Source organism: Aquarana catesbeiana, linkage group LG13, assembly GCF_042186555.1.
Source record: "Aquarana catesbeiana isolate 2022-GZ linkage group LG13, ASM4218655v1, whole genome shotgun sequence".
Classification (NCBI taxonomy): domain Eukaryota; kingdom Metazoa; phylum Chordata; class Amphibia; order Anura; family Ranidae; genus Aquarana; species Aquarana catesbeiana.
Window position 1 is genome coordinate 132302900 of NC_133336.1, and position 20873 is coordinate 132323772.

General features: G+C 43.1%; 1 protein-coding gene across 2 annotated transcripts in view; it reads left to right on the top strand.

The window, feature by feature from the left end:
* Positions 1–20873, top strand: part of KNL1 (kinetochore scaffold 1) — a 318489-nt gene that overhangs the window by 158149 nt on the left and 139467 nt on the right. The window contains exon 1 of one of the 2 annotated variants that reach the window (XM_073609600.1): positions 20795–20873. This exon is cut by the window's right edge and continues 87 nt beyond it. The exons of the other annotated variant lie outside the window; for it this stretch is intronic. The gene's annotated coding sequence lies outside the window, so the exon portion shown is untranslated. Of the gene's footprint in view, positions 1–20794 lie in introns of those variants that run through there. 2 annotated transcript variants of the gene reach the window in all.

Sequence of the window (20873 nt, forward strand, 5' to 3'; positions counted from 1 at the left end):
TGTTTCTGTAGTTTTTAATTTAATGAAATTAGCCCTAAAGTTGAAGTCCAGTGAAAACCTTACTAACTCTATACCTACTCTTAGCCATAATCTAAGCCTAATCTATCTAGCCATGTAAAGCAAAAATCGCTATACATGCCTGTTCTGCAGCCGCTCTGGTTTCACACTGAGTTGTCAGCGGCAACTTCACTATGTGGGAGTGTGCAGGAGAGGCAGCTGATAACAGGAGTCCCATAGTAATGCCCTGTACACACGGTCGGATTTTCCGGAAAAAAATGTTCGATGGGAGCTGCTTGTCGGAAATTTGGACAGTGTGTAGGCTCCATCGGACATTTTCCATCGGAATTTTCGTCACACAAAATTTGAGATCTGGATCTCAAATTTTATGACACCAAAATCCGTTCTCGTAAATTCCGATAGTGTGTACACAATTCTGACGCACAAAGTTTCACGCATGCTCTGAATCAAGCAGAAGAGCCGCACTGGCTATTGAACTTAATTTTTCTCGGCTCTTTGTACGTCACCGCGTTCTTGACGTTCGTAACTTCCGACAAGATGTGTGTGACCGTGTGTATGCGAGATAAGTTTGAGCCAACATCCGTCGAGGGAAAAAAAAAATAATCCATGGATTTTGTTGTCGGAATGTCCGATCCTGTGTGCGCGGCATTAGTCTATGGGTAAGATCACTTCCCAGGCATTTCACAGCCGCCGCTGGAGACCTGACTTCAGAACAGGTAAGTAGTGTGTGTGTGTGTGTGTGTGTATATACGGTTTATTTAGAAGATATTCATCAAATGGATATCGACATGACATCCAACAAACGGGCATACATGATAAACGCCACATAGGAAGATTGGCAAGTGTAATGTTCTCTGATTGGAATATCATAACCTTTAAGTGGGTGCGGGAAACTCTTCCCTTTTATCATACCATTCATGAACATTGAATGCAGCAAAGGCATGGAAAGGAGCTTGTATTTTTGGGGCCCAAAAATGTGATTCTAGGGATGGGTATTGAATATTGATCAGATTTTACTACTGTATCCCGAATTGTTCTACCACATGGATATGATTGTAATGAGGGATCAATAAATTCAGGAACCAAAGGATATACATTCTGTAACAAAGACCAATGACACAGCTATCATGCACCTCACCCCCTGGAATATATATATATATATATATATATATATATATATATATATATATATATATATATATATATATATATATATATATATATATATATATATCTATATATACTGTAAACAATACATATGCAATAATGGATAAATAAAGTGCCATCTTCCTTGGGGATTGTGAGGAAGATACGTCATATTCCTGTATCAACACGCGTTGGGGAGGGGACAGAACGGTGCAGGAGACAGCTGGTCTGTCTCAAGGCAGAGGGCCATATGATCTAAGCGTTTTACTGCTATCTGTAGAGTGGTGCACTGAAGTGCCTGTACAATGTGAGTACCCTGGAAAGAGGGGTTTTTTGTTTAAATACATTTCATCTATTAAACAGTATCACACTATCCAGATATAGACACTTGAACATGTTTGGATCGCCAGTACAAGACTTTATTGTGTTTTGACATGGACATTATGATTTTATTTTGTTTGCATTGATTCATTGTCCGTGCATTAACTAACTCACGCACTATAGCTCTTTATTTAACTATTGTCACTTTTTATATATTCACTTTATATGTTTTGGATTATGTTCTGATTTTATTATGTTTTGAAATTAACTATTAACTAATTAACTATTTTACGCACTTTAGCACTTTCTCACTATTGTCACTTTATCCATTTTTGCATATGTATTGTTTACAGTATTAAGCGCAGCATTTCTTTATATACCGTATAAGCCGAGTTTTTCAGCACTTTCTTTTTTGTGCTGAAAATGGCCCCCCTCGGTTTATACTCGAGTCCTCCTCTGCAGCCTAATTCTTCGTCGCTGTGATACATTCAGTCTAATTGCATGCCATGCCTCTTTCTCAGCCTCATGCCTCTGCCTCATGACCCTTGATCGGCGTTCTGCCGGCGTTATCTCCTGGCGCTGTGCCCATATGCAGTCTCCCCTGGTGCTGTGAAACATTCAGTCTAATCGGCGGCCATGCAGTGTAACCAAGTGCCTCCTCCTTGTCCTCATCCGTGATAGGCTGAACACTGACTCACTGCTGGGAAACCGAGTCAGTGTTCCGTCACGGAGGAGGACACTGAGGAGGAGGTGGCGGAGCTTGGTTACACTGCATGGCCGCCGATTAGACTTTTTTTTTTTGTGGTAAAAGTAGGTGCCTCGGCTTATATTCGGGTCGATTTATACTCGTGTGTGTGTGTGTGTGTGTGTGTGTGTATATACGGTATATTGTTTAGGCACAAGGTTATGGGACGTGATCTATGCTACCAGCTGTCCATATAGGAGTTTAAGTTATTTTCAGGAGTGGTAGCTCGCAAGGTTTCTTTTTAATTTAGGTAAGTATAGCGATTCTCGCTTTACAAGGTTAGATAAATTAGGCTTGGAATGTGACAGAGTAGGTTTAGCATTGCTTAGGTTTTGACTGGAATTTCGCTTAATAGTATACCTAAAGACACCAACCCTCTGTTTATGACTATGGTGTTTCTCTCTAAAGCTAGCCAAAGATGGATCGAAACTTGGCTGGTTCAACAAGGACTGGCCGAATTTCCATCTATCTATGGCTGTTCCCGCTCCAGAGAAGTCGATCTAACAAACTTCTCTAGAAAATAATTTGTTGAAAAAATTTCCTCTGCTCAGTATATTCTGATAGCAGAGGAGTCCCCTCTGTCGGAATACAATAACATAGCGGGAAAGTTTCCTCCATCCACCTCGCTAGCATGGATGGGGAAATGTGTTCAATTTTTTTTTCAATCAACCGCTGGCTAATTGGGGGGATGGTGGAGAAATGTCCCACATATGGGCATGCTAAGTAAGGGTTAATCCCCTAGACAGTTGTCTTTGGAACAGCTATCTGTATTTTGTTTGACCCAAACCCCCCTGTTTTCTGGTGACGGCTGTAAATTTTGTATATCCTCGTCTTATGCAATATGACAGTAATCCACAGGATACAGTGCCTTGCAAAAGTTTTCACCCCCTTGGCATTTTTCATGTTTTGTGCCTCACAACTTGGAATTAACATGGATTGTTTGAGGATTTGCATCATTTAATTTACAGAACATACCCACAACTTTTGAAGATTTTTTTTTTATTGTGAAGCAAACAATAAATAGGACAAAATAACATAAAAAGTCAATGTGCGCAACTATTCACCCTCATAAAGTCAATACTTTTTAGAGCCACCTTTTGCGGCTATCACAGCTCCAAGTCGCTTTGGATAAGTCTCTATGAGCTTACCACATCTTGCCAGTGGGATTTTTGCCCATTCCTTCTTGCAAAACTGCTCCAGCTCCTTCAAGTTGGATGGTTTGCGCTTGTGAACAGCAATCTTTAAGTCTGACCACAGATTTTCTATTGGATTGAGATCTGGGCTTTGATTAGGCCATTCCAACCTATTTGCATGTTTCCCCTTAAACCACTCAAGTGTTGCTTTAACGGTGTGCTTGGGGTCCTTGTCCTGCTGGAAGGTGAACCTCCACTCCCTAGCCTCAAATCACACACAGTGGTACAGGTGTTGATCAAGAATATCCCTGTACTTAGCACCATCCATCTTTCTCTCAACTCTGACCAATTTCCCTGTCCCGACTGCTGAAAAACATCCCCACAGCATGATGCTGCCACCACCATGTTTCACTGTGGGATATTGTTCTTTGGGTGATGTGATGTGTTGGGTTTGCACCAGACATAGCGTTTTCTGTGATGGCCAAAAAAGTTCAATTTTAGTCTCATCAGACCAGTGCACCTTCCTCCATACATTTTGGGAGTCTCCCACATTCCTTTTTGCAAACTCAAAACGTGTGATTTTGTTTTTTGCTGAAAGTAATGGCTTGCTTCTGACCACTCTGCCATAAAGCCCAACTCTATGGAGCGTACGGCTTATTGTTGTCCTATGTACAGATACTCTAGTCTCTGCTGTGGAACTCTGCAGCTCCTCTGGGGTTACCTTAGGTCTCTGTGCTGCCTCTCTGATTAATACCCTCCTTGCCCGGTCCTTGAGCAGGTCTCTTGGCAGGTTTGCTGTTGTGCCATGTTCTTTCCATTTGGTTGTGATAGATTTGATGGTGCTCCTAGAGATCATCAAAGATTTGGATTTTTTTTTATAACCTAACCCTGACTTGTACTTCTCCACAACATTGTCACTTGTTTGGAGCGTTCCCTGGTCTTCATGGCAGTGTTTGGTTAGTGGTGCCTCTTGCTTAGGTGTTCCAGCCTCTGGGCCCTTTCAAAAAGGTGTGTGTATATGTAATGACAGATCATGTGACACTTAGATTGCACACAGGTGGACATCATTTCCCTAATTATGTGACTTTTGAAGGTAATTGGTTGCACCAGTGCTTTTTATGGGCTTCTTAACAAAGGGGGTGAATACATACGCACATGCCAATTATCATTTTTTTATTTCTGAAAAATAGTTTTATGTATATATTTTTCTAATTTTAATTCACCAACTTAGACTATTGTGTTCTGATCCATCACATATAATTCAGATTAAAAAAACATTGAACTAAAGGCTGTAATGTAACATACCTGCCATTTTTAACAACAGTAGTAACCGGTAAGATTTTGGAAAAGCCATCTATCCTCTTTTTGGTGGGTCTTGGACACTTGGGGCTAGCCTATCCCTCAGGGAAGGGGCACCCCTATAAATGACCTGAGGCTTCTTGGGTAAGACTGTGCTAAGCGCACAGTCATTGCCCAATATATGCCAGTGTTTTTGTATTAATCTCTTTACATTCTGATGCTGAACAGAAAATGTAGTAATAGATGGAAGGGAAAATGTAGTGACGTCCTTATCCTTAGGTCTCTCTCTCTCCACAAAGACACCCTGTCCAGCTCACGTACAGATCTTAACGTAGTTTGGAAGGATTTAGGGTTGTATCCTCTTTCCACAAACCTATTAAGTAAAACCGTTGCCTGTGTGTCAAACTCATCCACCTCAGTACAGTTGCGCTAGAGTCGCATAAACTGGCTTTTAGGCACTGATCTTAACCATGACTTCTAGTAGTCTGAGTGTATATATGAGTTCCTGTCGGTGGGTTTGAAAAAGGTGGCCCTTAACTGAAAACTTTAAATCTAAAAATTAGATTTCTATACTGGCCTCAAAATTTAGAGAAATCCCCCCTATTAATATTGAGTAGCTCCATAAATTCAGAGTTCAGGATTACTGCCATCCCATAGGAGGAAGATGACATCCTCCTATATACCTTGCCCACAGGACCACCTGAGTTCTCTGTTGGGCATGGATGATGTCATCCTCCCACTTGGCCATGAATAAATTAGCCAAACCCGGGGCATATTTAGCCCCCATGGCCATTCCCCTGTATGGCGACTTGGGGGGGCAAGTCTGATTCTTATGGATCTTGGGTAGATAAATTCTTAGCGTAGGTGCAGCACTCAACACTAAAAATGGCTTCTCCTTTTTAACCACTTGCCGACCACCTCACGCCTATATAAGTGAGCAGAATGGCACGGGCAGGCAAAATCACGTACCTGGTACGTGATTGCCTTCCTGCGGGCGGGGGGTCCGATCGGGGACCCCCCCGGTGCCAGCGGCGGTCTGCTTTTGTCTGGCAGCGATCAGAGATGAGGGGGAGGCCATCCGATCGTGGCCCCCCCCTCGCGATCGCTCCCAGCCAATGAGAAACATCCTCTGCCTCTGTATAGTACACAGAGGCAGAGGATGTGATGTCATCTCTCCTCGGCTCGACAGTTTCCGTTCCGGCGCCGAGGAGAGAAGACATGTGAGTGCACAACACACACACACACACAGTAGAACATGCCAGGCACACTTTACACCCCCGATCCCCCCCAATCACCCCTCCCCCCCTGTCAAACTGACACCAAGCAGTGTTTTTTTTTTTTTTTTTTTTTTTCTGATTACTGCATGGTGTCAGTTTGTGACAGTTAGAAGTGGTAGGACAGTTACTGTTAGCCCCCTGTAGGTCTAGGATACCCCCCTAACCCCCCCTAATAAAGTTTTAACCCCTTGATCACCCCCTGTCGCCAGTGTCGCTAAGCAATCCTTTTTCTGATCGCTGTATTAGTGTCACTGGTGACGCTAGTTAGGGACGTAAATATTTAGGTTCGTCGTCAGCGTTTTATAGCGACAGGGACCCCCATATACTATCTAATAAATGTTTTAACCTCTTGATTGCCCCCTAGTTAACCCTTTCACCACTGATCACCGTATAACCGTTACAGGTGACGCTGGTTAGTTCGTGTATTTTTTTTATAGTGTCAGGGCACCCGCCGTTTATTACCGAATAAAGGTTTAGCCCCCGATCGCCCGGCGGTGATATGTGTCGCCCCAGGCAGCGTCAGATTAGCGCCAGTACCGCTAACACCCACGCACGCAGCGTACACCTCCCTTAGTGGTATAGTAGCTGAACGGATCAATATCTGATCCGATCAGACCTATACTAGTGTCACCAGCAGTTTAGGGTTCCCAAAAACGCAGTGTTAGCCGGATCAGCCCAGATACCTGCTAGCACCTGAGTTTTGCCCCCCAGCCCGCCCAAGTGCAGTATCGATCGATCACTGTCACTTACAAAACACTAAACGCATAACTGCAGCGTTCGCAGAGTCAGGCCTGATCCCTGCGATCGCTAACAGATTTTTTGGCAGCGTTTTGGTGAACTGACAATCCTGGTCTTTGCATTGGTGAATGTTTTGAACGCTACCATTCACTAGTTGCGTATTAGCGTAGGGTACAGCATTCCACAGACTAGGCACACATTCACAGGGTCTCCCAAGATGCCATTGCATTTTGAGAGACCCGAACCTGCAACCGGCTACAGTTATAAAAGTTAGTTACAAAACAAAGTGTAAAAAAAAAAAAAAAAAAAAAAAACCACAAACAAAAATATAAAAAAAAAAAATAGTTGTCGTTTTATTCTCTCTCGCTCTCTCTCGCTCTCTCTCGCTCTCTCTCGTTCTGCTCTTTTTTACTGTATTCTATTCTGAAATGTTTTATGTTTTCATGTTTGCTTTTCAGGTATGCAATTTTTTATACTTTACCGTTTACTGTGCTTTATTGTTAACCATTTTTTGGTCTTCAGGTACGCCATTCACGATTTTGAGTGGTTATACCAGAATGATGCCTGCAGGTTTAGGTATCATCTTGGTATCATTCTTTTCAGCCAGCGGTCGGTTTTCATGTAAAAGCAATCCTAGCGGCCAATTAGCCTCTAGACTGCTTTTACAAGCAGTGGGAGAGAATGCCCCCCCCCCCCCCCACCTTCTTCCGTGTTTTTCTCTGGCTCTCCTGTCTCAACAGGGAACCTGAGAATGCAGCCGGTGATTCAGCCAGCTGACCATAGAGCTGATCAGAGACCAGAGTGGCTCCAAACATCTCTATGGCCTAAGAAACCGGAAGCTACGAGCATTTTATGACTTAGATTTCGCCGGATGTAAACAGCGCCATTGGGAAAGCATTTTATCACACACATCTTGGTGTGGTCAGATGCTTTGAGGGCAAAGGAGAAATCTAGGGTCTAATAGACCCCAATTTTAAAAAAAAAAGAGTACTTGTCACTACCTATTGCTATCATAGGGGATATTTACATTCCCTGAGATAACAATAAAAATGATTAAAAAAAAAAAAAAAAAAAATGAAAGGAACAGTTTAAAAATAAGATAAAGCAAAAAAATAATAAAGAAAAAAAAAAAAAGCACCCGTGTCCCCCTTGCTCTCGCGCTAAGGCGAACGCAAGCGTCGGCCTATCGTCAAATGTAAACAGCAATTGCACCATGCATGTGAGGCATCACCGCGAAAGTCAGATCGAGGGCAGTAATTTTAGCAGTAGACCTCCTCTGTAAATCTAAAGTGGTAAACTGTAAAGGCTTTTAAAAATGTATTTAGTTTGTCACTACTGCACGTTTGTGCGCAATTTTAAAGCATGTCATGTTTGGTATCCATGTACTCGGCCTAAGATCATCTTTTTTATTTCATCAAACATTTGGGCAATATAGTGTGTTTTAGTGCATTAAAATTGAAAAAAGTGTGTTTTTTTCCCCAAAAAATGCGTTTAAAAAATCGCTGCGCAAATACTGTGTGGGGGAAAAAAAAAAAAGAAACACCCACCATTTTAATCTGTAGGGCATTTGCTTTAAAAAAATATATGTTTGAGGGTTCAAAGTAATTTTCTTGCAAAAAAAAAATAATATTTTCATGTAATCAAAAAGTGTCAGAAAGGGCTTTGTCGTTAAGTGGTTAGAAGAGTGGGTGATGTGTGACCTAAGCTTCTAAATGTTGTGCATAAAATGCCAGGACAGTTCAAACGCCCCCCCAAATGACCCCATTTTGGAAAGTAAACACCCCAAGCTATTTGCTGAGAGGCATGTCGAGTCCATGGAATATTTTATATTGTGACACAAATTGCGGGAAAGAGACAATTTTTTTTTTTTTTTTTGCACAAAGTTGTCACTAAATGATATATTGCTGAAACATGCCATGGGAATATGTGAAATTACATTCTGTTGCTTCTCATGAGTATAGGGGTACCACATGTGTGGGACTTTTTGGGAGCCTAGCCGCGTACGGGACCCCGAAAACCAAGCACCGCCTTCAGGCTTTCTAAGGGTGTAAATTTTTGATTTTACTCTTCACTGCCTATCACAGTTTCGGAGGCCATGGAATGCCCAGGTGGCAAAAAACTCCCCCAAATGACCCCATTTTGGAAAGTAGACACCCCAAGCTATTTGCTGAGCGGTATAGTGAGTATTTTGCAGACCTCACTTTTTGTCACAAAGTTTTGAAAATTGAAAAAAGAAAAAAAACATTTTTTTCTTGTCTTTCTTCATTTTCAAAAACAAATGAGAGCTGCAAAATACTCACCATGCTCTCAGCAAATAGCTTGGGGTGTCTACTTTTCAAAATGGGGTCATTTGGGGGGGGGGTTTGTGCCACCTGGGCATTCCGTGGCCTCCAAAACTGTGATAGTGAAGAGTGAAATCAAAAATTTACACCCTTAGAAATCCTGAAGGCGGTGATTGGTTTTCGGGGCCCCGTACGCGGCTAGGCTCCTAAAAAGTCCCACACATGTGGTATCCCCATACTCAGGAGAAGCAGCTAAATGTATTTTGGGGTGCAATTCCACATATGCCCATGGCCTGTGTGAGCAATATATCATTTAGTGACAAATTTTGTAATTTTTTTTTTTTTTTTTTGTCATTTATTCAATCACTTGGGACAAAAAAAATGAATATTCAAGGGGCTCAAGATGCCTCTCAGCAATTTCCTTGGGGTGTCTACTTTCCAAAATGGGGTCACTTGTGGGGGTTTTGTACTGCCCTGCCATTTTAGCACCTCAAGAAACTACATAGGCAGTCATAAATTAAAGGCTGTGTAAATTCCAGAAAATGTACCCTAGTTTGTAGGCGCTATAACTTTTGCGCAAACCAATAAATATACACTTATTGACATTTTTTTCTACCAAAGACATGTGGCTGAATACATTTTGGCCTAAATGTATGACTAAAATTGAGTTTATTGGATTTTTTTTTTTAGAACAAAAAGTAGAAAATATCATTTTTTTTTTTTTCAAAATTTTCGGTCTTTTTCCGTGTATAGCGCAAAAAATAAAAACGGCAGAGGTGATCAAATACCATCAAAAGAAAGCTCTATTTTTGGGAAGAAAAGGACGCAAATTTCGTTTGGGTACTGCATTGCATGACCGCGCAATTAGCAGTTAAAGCGACGCAGTGCCAAATTGTAAAAAGTGCTCTGGTCAGGAAGGGGGTAAATCCTTCCGGTGCTGAAGTGGTTAATACCCCGTTTAAATCCCCTATCAAGAATACCTTCCAGTTCTTTTTTTATACCTAACAACTGGAACCCTATTCCGGGGGTGTACGTTTCACAGTTCCCTACTATGTGGTACATTTCTGCCAAGTAATTGCATCAGTCCAATATAACAATCCCACCCCTTTTTATCGGCTGGTCTAATGACCAGCGCTTTGTTTTTGCACAGGGAATCCAAACCGTTTCTAAATCTCTCAGCATTTTAACATTTTTAACCTTAATCTGATCCAAGCCCCTAAGGACAGCATAACAAAAAACCTTGGGGGGGGGGGTTAATGTTCCAGGGGGGGATGAACAAAGAAGCATTGGAAAGATTGGAGTGTTGGCGCAACCCTATTTTCTTTGCTTGGATTTGACAACTACTACTGCTTGACGTTGAGTTTCCGCACGTACTTGTGTACATCCATATATATCTGGAATTTACTCAAACTTCTAGGCGGAGCAAACTTCAAACCATTATCTAAAATTTTCTTCCGCTGATTTAGTCATGATTTGTTGACTTACATTATAAATCCTCCACACCTAAGTTCTTTTTTGCTGTTTGTACCCGCCTCTCCCCTCTAGTACCTCTTTGTTCTACGGGTGTCTTTATACCCAAGACCCACGCAAGAAGAATGGATGCTTTTTTCAAAATCCCCAAATTTTCCATTGGTTTTGCACAGAACAGCCCAGCTCCTTGCATGGGAGCACCCGAGCCACAGCTCTGTGTGTCAATTCATACATGGAGCCGTGACTCGGCCCCACCCCCTCCATCTCCAGATCGGCCCCAGACAGGCAAGGCTCTTGTGGACCTCGCTGGATCAAGAGGGGGCTCGGGTAAGTATTATGGGGGGCTGGGGGGACTGCTGCACATTAGATTTTTTTTTTTTACCTTCATGTATAGAATGCATTAAGGTAAAAAGCCTAGTGCCTTTACAACCACTTTAACAAAAAAATATCCTACTCTATGCAGAATGGAAAAAGGATTTTCCTTTTTAGTATTACTTTAAAGTACAGTATTTCCAAAAGTGTTACAGGTGGTAGATGCCACATGTAGACCTCCAGGTTCAACAATAGACAGGTTTGTCTCCAAGTACAGGTGTCCTCTGGCAGAAAAAGCAAATGCTTTTGTGACACTGTGGGATCAGCACAATCTGATCTATGCCTTTCCTCCTCTGAAACATCCTCCTCGCCTGCTGTGCAGGATAGAGGGCTTTCTGGTGATACCCTTAGCTCTATACTAGCCCAGGCAAGCTGGGTAATCTGATGTGATCGGACTTCTTAATTTTCCTTTTGGGCTTTTCCAGATGCTTTTTTACTGTCCCAAAGACTGACCTTGCCTTATGCTCGCTGGCTTTGACCTGCATGGCTGTTGAAGCCAAGGCCTTGAAAGAAAGGGGGCCTATCTAAATCAGTGACACCTCTAGCAGGGAGCCCAGAACCAATAAATATTAAAATATTGCAGCCGTGGGCTTTTTTTTTCTTCTTTTTTTACACTTTGACTGCCATGACATGTCCTTAACAGTCAAAGGATTAAAATGCTGCTTCCTTCTGGTTGATCTAAGGTTTCTGAGAGCAAGAAAAGAAGCCATGCAAGGTGTGGGTATAATTGTTCAGTAAATGATTAATGAACAAAGATATATTCAGTGGCTACCATAAAGTATCTAAACCTAAGCACAAAAATGTAATTTCTCTCTTCGTTCATTGATGGACATAGCTTTGCTTTTCTCTATATTCATGACTGATGAGGTTTTATAGCACCACCTACCAGGAGTAGGATACTAGGCAGGAAAGAGTTTGGCACTAACTATGGGCAGTTCTTTGTGCACAAATCCCCTTCTCACTTCATAGGGGAGCAGTTCTTCCGCATGGTGCTCAGGAGTATGAACCTAATTCCCTGCTGGTATCCCCTTCCCCATTTTGGTGATGAGGTAGATCTGTCACGGGAGGCTTACCTGAACGCTCCACTGTTCTGGTAAGTAGCCGCCCCCTCCCCTTCCTTACTGAACACAGTGTGCGGCACATGCGCTCCTTTGGGGGGGGGTCAGTTCCATGGGTGCCCACCCCCATCTTTTCCCTGGACTCTGACATCCCCTTTTGGTGGAATGGCTCAGCCCCCCCCCCCCCCCTTTGCTAATGGGGGTGTCTGGGACAGCTGTTCTTATGGGGCATGTTCTTATGGGGGAAAAAAAGGGAGAATCTGCGCTAAACCTTAAATATGTGCATATAAAAAATTAAAATTTAAAAATATGCAACAATGAATGACAGAGATGACAATATGCTATCAACAGTGTGACTGATAAGACACTTGGTGAAAAAGGGCAATGAAAAAAACTCAACAAACAAATATTACCAACAATGTAGCAATATAGTAGCTGTGTTTTTTTTGTTTTGTTTTTTTGTTTTTTCTTTTCTTTTTCGCCACTTCAGTCAACCTTTTCGAGGGGATTTAATCAACTTCGTGGATCATATTGTGAAATCGCCCTCTCGGTATCTCATCATCGTAGCCTTTTGCCATAACAAAAATAAATAACTCTGATATACAAAACATTGCATCTCCCAGGAAACGATAGCTATTCCGGACCGCGTATCGTGTCTCCTCTCTTGATTATTTCCCCAATCCCCCCACCCCCTCCCAACCCTTCCCATTTCCCCTCTCTCCAAGGTCAATTGATCTTCAACTCTCCTTTACTTGTCTAAGGCATTCAGTTCTTTAACATATCTCCAGGTTTTTTTAAATTTTTTCCAACCTTCCCACACCTCCAAGTTCCCACTTCCTACTTCGACTGTAGTATACGCCAGTATCTCGTTATTATGCGTTTCCTCTACTGCATCAAACCACTCCCATGTCTCTGGGCCCTCCTTCCTCTGCCAACCCTTCGGTATCAATCTCTTTGCAGCATTTAAAAGAAATGGCACCAATGTCTGCTTATATTTATTTGTATCTCCTTCCCCCCCATGGAACAGAACCACCCACGGGTCTTCTACTACATCTATATCAGTTATTGTCTTTTATTAAAGCAAGAGTCTTCTTCCAGAAAATTTTTAGTTTGGGGCAATTCCACCAGATGTGGCCCATTGTTCCTACACCTTGGCAGCCTCGCCAACAGAGTGCCGACGCGCCACTCTGGTATTTACTTAATATCTCAGGGGTTATATAGCTTCTACTTATACATTTATAGTTCATTTCTGCTGAACGTGCATCTATAGTTGAATTAAAAATCCTATCTAAAATTTTGCTAATTGTGTTTTTATCTTTCTTCGTGCCCAGATCCCCTCTCCCATTTCTCAATGAATGGCGGTATCTCCAACTTTTCTGTCGTCATCAGGATTTTATATACTTTCGAGATTGTATTTCTCGGATCTTCGAGATCACATAACTTTTCCATCTCTGTCAGATCTTCCCCAGACTTAATGGGATGTGGTAGCTTGCTCACGAAGTGTTTCAATTGTAGGTATCGCCATTCATCTATCCCGCGTGTCACCCTATCATGTCTAAGTTGTTGAAGTGTTATTATTTTGCCATCTTTAATTATTTCTCTTAGCTGTGTTATCCCCCAAAATTCCACCCTTCCTCCTGTGTTTTCTATTCCCGGTGCAAAATATTTGTTTTCTTTGCCAATAATGGGGAGTTATATTTCCCTATCACTTTCTTGTATACCCCATCCCAAACTTTAAAGACGTTTTGTGTAATTACGTGAGTATTAATGTCTAAGGTTCTAAATTGTGGAGGATTCCAAATAATATTTCCCAAGTGAGCTTTACTAAATGTATTTTCTATTTTCACCCACTTTTTTTCATTATCTCTTTGCCCACTCTACTAGTCTAGACAGGACTATCGCTTTGTAATAGTTCCGGACGTCTGGCACAGCCAGTCCACCATTTACTTTACTTTGTTTTAATGTCTGGAAGGAGACTCTTGGCCTTCTATTTTTCCAGATAAAATTCATTATTATCTTTTTTAGTTTTGTTAAATAGTATTGGGGGAGTGGTATAAGGATCATCTGAAATAGGTACGTTATTTTATGGAGTAGGACCATCTTGGTGACATTTATGCGACCTATCCATGAGAGTGGTTTACTGGCAAATCTCTTGCAGTCTAGTCTGATATCATCGAGCAGAGGGACGTAATTTATATTGTAGATCTTCTCAATTGAGTTGGTTAAGTTGATTCCCAAGTACCTTAATTCCTTGGTCCACCCGAAACCCGATACCCTCTTCACATTATTTACCTCTGCCTTATTGAGGTTAATATTTAATATTTCGGATTTTGCTGAGTTTATTTGGAAGTTGGACAGCTCACCATACTTTCTCAGGGCTTCCATTAATTTGGGTAGAGAGGCCATTGGATCTGTTATGTAAAACAGCACATCATCAGCAAATGCTGCGATTTTGTGTTCATCTTCCCCCACCTTGATGCCTCTTATGTCAGAGTCTCTACGTATTGTTGCCAGGAGTGGCTCGAGGGTCAGGACAGAGAGCAACGGGGACAAGGGGCAGCCTTGTCTCGTGCCGTTTCTCATCTCAAAGGGTTGAGACATCAACCCGCTGACTTTTATCGTGGCCGTAGGATGATGGTACAGTGTTTTTATCCGCTGGATCATCTTGGGTCCTATTCCCATAATCTCCAGGGTCTGAAACATGAACCCCCAGTCTACTCTGTCAAAGGCCTTTTCGGCATCAATTGACAGCAGTAGTCCTGGGGGTCCACTCTCCCTCAGCTTTTGCAACAGAAGTAGCGTCTTAACCCCATTATCCCTCCCTTCTCTTTTGGGGACAAATCCCACCTTATCCGGATTAACCAAGAAGTTCATAAACTCCTTTATCCTCTCAGCCAGGACTTTCGCATACAGTTTTGTGTCAGTGTTGAGCAGTGAGGACGATAACTTGAGCAGAGTGTTTTCTCCTTACCTTCCTTCAAAATGATTGCAATAGATGCCTGAAGGGCATCTCTGCTCATCTCATAGCTATCTCCTAGCCCATTCATATAATTGCAAAGCCTTGGGACTAGTATCTCTTTAAATTTTTTATAATAACCCAATGTGAGCCCGTCCGGGCCAGGGCTTTTCCCGGAGGCCCCTCCTGTTAACGCCTTTCTAATTTCATCTTCCGAGATTGGCGCCTTCAAGAGTTCCCTGGCTGAGTCTGAAATTATAGGTAGCTTAGCTTTCTTCAGGTAATTATTATTTTTCTCTCTCCTATTTTTAGATTGGGGATCGTGTATATTAACTGAGTATAAGCTTTGATAGTAGTTCTTAAAGATTTCAGCTATCTTTCTAGATGAATATTCCAAATGACCATCTTTAGTCTGAATTTTCTCAATAAAGTTTCTAGCTTTCTTTTTTTGTACCATTTTTGCCAGAAATTTACTTGGTTTATTTCCCCATCGGTATCTGTCCCTTACATACCTACTGTATGCTAATCTTGATTCCAGCTCCAGTGCCTTTTTCAACTCTGTCCTTTTTAGTTATCAACTGTTGGTATACCTCACAGGGTTGCTGACCCAATTGTTTTTTATGTTCCTGTTCCAGCTTATCTACTTCCCCTGTTAGATTTAGGATTCCTTCCCGTTTCTCTCTTTTCTTCCTGGCCCCCATCTCAATTAGGACCCCTCTAATATAGGCCTTGTGTGCCTCCCATAAAGTGGACCCTGATACTTCCCCGTTATCATTTACTGAAAAGTAATTCTCCAGTTCCTTTCTGATTGAGGCGTAGCCTTCCTCCTCCCGTATCAGTTCCTCGTTAAGGCACCACTGACCCCGAATCCCGACATCCCCACCGATTGTCATTTCCATGACCATAGGGGCGTGATCTGAGAGTGTTACATTACCAATCTTGGAATCCACAACCTCTATTTCCCTATGTTCTATAAAGCCAACATCAATCTGAGAGTAAGAAACGTGCACAGGAGAATAGAACGTATAGTCTCGTCTACTTGGGTGTTGAACCCTCCAGATGTCTACCAACTGATACATGGATAGTTTTTGTTTCACCACCTTTAATTGACTATTGTTCATCTCCTGCGCATGGGCCGTACTGTCCATTCTTGGGTCCATACAGAAGTTAAGGTCCCCCATCAAAATCAAATGCCCTTTCTTAAACTCCATTAATTTCCCCAGGGTGGTCACAAAATATTTCATTGAGTTTTTATTAGGTGCGTATATATTGGCCAGGGTATATTCCCCTTCGTTTAATCTGCCTCTAAGAAAAAGGAATCTACCTTCCGGATCCACCAATCTATCCTCCAGCACAAAACTTATTCTTTTTGCAAACCCAATGGCCACCCCTCGAGTTCGACTTGAGATAGTGTCACCTTGATACCAGAGCGGGAAATCACTCGAGTACAGTCTTAGCTTAGATTGTTGTGAGATATGTGTCTCTTGGAAAAAGACGACGTCAGGGCCTATTATTTTAAGCTCATTAAAAATGTTTTTCCGTTTTTTCTGATCATGTTTAGGCCTCTGACGTTATACATTATAAATTTTAATGTAGACCTAGCTATCAATCTGCTCTGATAGCATCTCTTTCTTTTGACCTTGGAGAGATTCCCCCTCTTCATTTTGTGGGAAGGGTGTCCCCTTTTCCCACCCCCTTCCCCCCACCTCCCCACACCCCTATTTCCCCCCCCCCCTCCCCCCCCTTTGGTCCCTATTGGACCCTTAGACCTTTGAGTAACTCGCATAACGTGATCCTCTTTTGGTCACCACCTCAGAGGGTGGAGCTCTCGGTGTGTTTCCCAGCAAGTCACCGTTGGCCCGGTGACCCGATGGGCTGACCAGCTCCAAACAGCTCTTTACTTTAGCGGGTTTCATCTCCCCTTATTTCCCCCCTTCCCCTCCCACCCCCCACCACCACCAGGTGCCACCTCCATCCCCGAAATCTTTTACATGGACCCCGTTCTTAAATCTACCCACTGTTCATTGGACCAGTCCGGCATCGAAGGGGTTTGGATACCCAACTTCCCACAAAATTCCTCCAGTTCGCCTGGGAATCTGAGTCTTGCTGTTTTGCCGTCTTTGCTTCCTAGCAAACAGGCCGGGAACCCCCACGTATACTTTATATTTTGCTTTATCATTTGTTCCAGAAGGGGCTTAAGTTGACGCCTTCTTACCAGAGTGTCTTTAGCTAAATCAGCAAATACTGATATCCTAGCTTCCCCATATTGAAGCGGTGTTCTCCCTCTTAATTTTATCCATAGGTTTTCTTTATCTTCGTAAAATCTGAACCTCACTATTATGTCCCGGCTTCTTTCCGTTCGTCTGGTGTCAAACCTTCCTATGCGGTGGACCCGCTCTATTTTTGGAAAATCCCCTCCTCCCAGTTCCAAGATAGGGCTAAAGATATCCACAATGGTCTTTCTCAGATCTTCATCCCTCATTTCTGGTACCCCTCGGATTCTCAGGTTTTGTCTACGATTTCTGTTTTCCTGATGCTCTATTCTGTAACAGATTCTTATTTGATTTTGTTGAATGATTTTGAGTTGCTCTTTTAAGTCAGAGAGGGCCCGCTCTTGGTTGTCTATTGTATCTTCTGTTTTCTCAACTCTGGCCAGTATGTTCCCCAGATCTGTCCTCAGACCATTTATTTCGAATTTAATTGCCGTTTCAAGTGATTTAAACATTTCTAGGATTTCATTCTTCAAGGGGAATTGTGTATCCTGTCTATTTTCTTCCAGTCTGGTTGTTTCTAGAGTGTTCTCGGCTGATAGCTCATCTCTGGAATGATCGGGTGTTTGAGCTCCCATTCCATTCCCCCCTATCTTTTTATCCACCATAGTTAGCTTTTGGGTCTCAGGGTGGGTGTTCCCTGGGCTACCTCCCCGGGTCATATATTGCTTGATTGTACTCCCAGTGGAAGTGCTCCCTGAAGTGTTGTCTTTTGGGGTCTTGGGTGCCCCCCCTTTCCAGGTTTTAGTCGCGGCTCTACTCATAGTTTTTCCGTACCCTGTGAATTATTTTATATTCTTTACACAATGGTTAGGGAAATGGTAACCTATGGGTTCTCTGGGGTACTCCGGAATTTTCAGTGCTGCTAGAGAGGGTATTTTTAAACCAAAATGCACAACTTCACAACACAACTTCAGGATTGATAGCACAGCTTCAAGTTTAAGCTACCAATACTTTGTTAGTCCATAATTACCACCATAAGGCCTGCCAGGACAAATGGTACCTCCAGTATTGTGATTATTATCAGTATAGAGACAGCAGAGTGTAGATAGTAACATCTATTGCCTCTGTATTATACCAACAGCAGTGTTCAAAAAAAAAAGGAAAAAAAAACCCTTTCTCTATTTTCCAAAAAAAGCACATTAGTACCATCAGCTTCTTTTCATCCCCTTTTGCAGGGGGATCACTGTTCTTCTCTTACCTTTAGGCTGGGATCATAGAGCGGCTCTTACCCCTGTCTCTGAACTCATAGGCTCGTCATCTTCTGGAGTGTGTGTCCGGTCTCCGCTCCAGCCAGGCACCGAATGGTTGTGTGCCGCTGTCTCAGCTTGCTGTCCGCACCGGGAAGGATTTTGAACGGAGGCACGTATGTTACACTCCTATACCAGGGGAAGGGGGTGAAGGGGGGAAGGATCGGGGGAGGACAGGACTGAGGACCGGAGCCATCACTCCGCCAATGGCCAATGCCACCGCACTATACCCAGGTCTGCACAAAGCTCCAAGGTGTCTGCTCCACTGGTCTCACAAACCGGCGCCTGGGCTCCCCTCTTCGCTCTGTCATCCGTCCTATCGCTGGCTTGATTCAGACACGAGGCCGTTCAATGCTGGCCAGCCCACACACCTCCATCTCCTCCCCTCCCGTCAGACGTCCTACGTCATGACCACCCCCACAGCATGCCCCATAGTAGCTGTGTTTTTAAACACTTGGTGGAGATATCGTTTCCTATGTAGTATTGTCCACAAGCTGCTGTTATATCCAGAACTTCATGGGGCATCAGAAAAACATTAAACGATTAAAACGGTTGTGTTCTGTTCCTCAATTAATCAAAGCAAACGGCGCCGCTTACCAGATCAGGTGGATCTCAAATTATAGAGATCATACACAGGAGGGTTTGGATCTCCAGCAGATGAAAACGATCAGCGATGACGGGAATAGTCCTCTTAAGGTCAAGTACTCCAAGCAAGGGTATATATCATAAGATAGAAGAGAGAGACTTCATGGTGCAGTACTTTTAAAAAGCCTTTATTCAAAAAAGTTTCTCATCAGCACTGACATCCAACACGAGTGGTATGCAAACAATTCAAACACAGCCGCAGCTCAAGCCAGCCAGCTGATGCGTGATGATGTCACGATCTAACGCTCCACCCGACGAGTTTCCCCATAGAAGGCATCAACTGGGAAAAGAGGCTCAATTTTTTTTTGGACACTATCATCACAGCAGTCTTTGGACTATAAAATAAGAGTTTTTTTCATTGCCCTTTTTCACTAAGTGTCTTATCACAGTCACACTATTGATAGCATATTGTCATATCTTTACTCATATATTTTTACTCACATATTTTTGGCATGTTCTTATGGCTGGCAGCATTTTCCTGTAGTCAGAACTACCATTTTATTGGGGCCTCAACTGCCATTTTGTATTTTGCAGGGGCCGTCATTTTGATGCGGACCCCTGGCATAGCCTTGCATGGGTGCCAGCTGGGAATAAACAGGTGGCTATCTTGCTTGGGCTCCAGTGCTGGGGCTGACATCCGGGGTGGTATAGGGGCACACATGGTACATTGGCAGCCCTGACATTCTCCCTTCTGAGACCATCCTGGGGTACCTCTCCTTTTCACTGTGCCTGGCGGTTCAGGGGATGGTTTTATTCTTCTCCCAATTCCGTTGGTGGGTTCTGTCTGGCAGTGTCTTGCAGGGCTGTATACCCACATGGACCCCTCCAGGAGGATGCTGGCCCCTCTGGTTTTTCTGGTCCTTCAGTCCCCATAGACACTGTCGATGGTCCTGGAGTCATTCGACTCCCAGGTGGAGGCAGTGTTTGGTCACAAAGAGAGCAAAATATGTCCTTGGATGCCTCTGATCCAAATTTGGATTCTGCCATCACGGGTTCTGTGCCCGCAGGTCCCAGCGAGGCATTCCCAGAGTTCTTGGCTAGTGAGGATGAATCCTCTGCTCTAGTTTCTGCGCAGGAGAAGGCGTTCGTCGTGGCTTTGACTGCCTCTGTGCAAGAGACTCTTAAAAATTGAGGACTCTGCCGTGACGGCGGAAGTAATATTTGTGCCTCTTTTGGTTTTTCCTTGCCCCACATATTTTGACTTGGTTCTGTTCTCTCAGCTCCCCTAGCAGACTGTCAGGCAGCAGCTCTCGCTGAGACAGGCATCAGTCCAGGCACCTGGCGGATCCAGACTTTGTCACAATGACACGGTGCCTGGATTGATTTCTGTGATGTCAGCAGAGAGCAGGCTTCAGCCCACTCACTGCTGAAAACAGGTAACAGGAGTGCAAAACGAATTGCACTCCTGTGACCCATAGGCTGGATTTCTCCTTTTTAATCGCCTTTGTGCGGGTTCAAATGTTCAAGGAGTCCATTTGCTCAGTGGTGACCTCTCTATCAGGTGGATTTCCTGGCTTCCATAGGTATCAAGGACGCTTACCTGCTCATCCTCATCTGCGAGGGGCATCCATGTTTTCCATGCTTTGCAATCAGGGCCATGTGTTGTTCGTTTGTAGTGTTTCCCTTTGGTCTAGCCTATGCTCCGTGGGTATTTACTAAAATTCTGGACCCAGTCCTTGCCTTGCTGACACAACGGGGGATTGCTTTGATTAGGTACCTGGATGATTTTCTTTTGTGAGCAGAGACTCAATCAGCCTTATCTTAATATATTCAGCTTTAATATTTGTGTTTTCAAACGTTTCACAGCTACGATGCATTTGAATTGAAGTTTTGATGTAAAAATTAGATAAAATAATGGTTACAAATAACGCAAGCGATTTGGTAGACTCATAA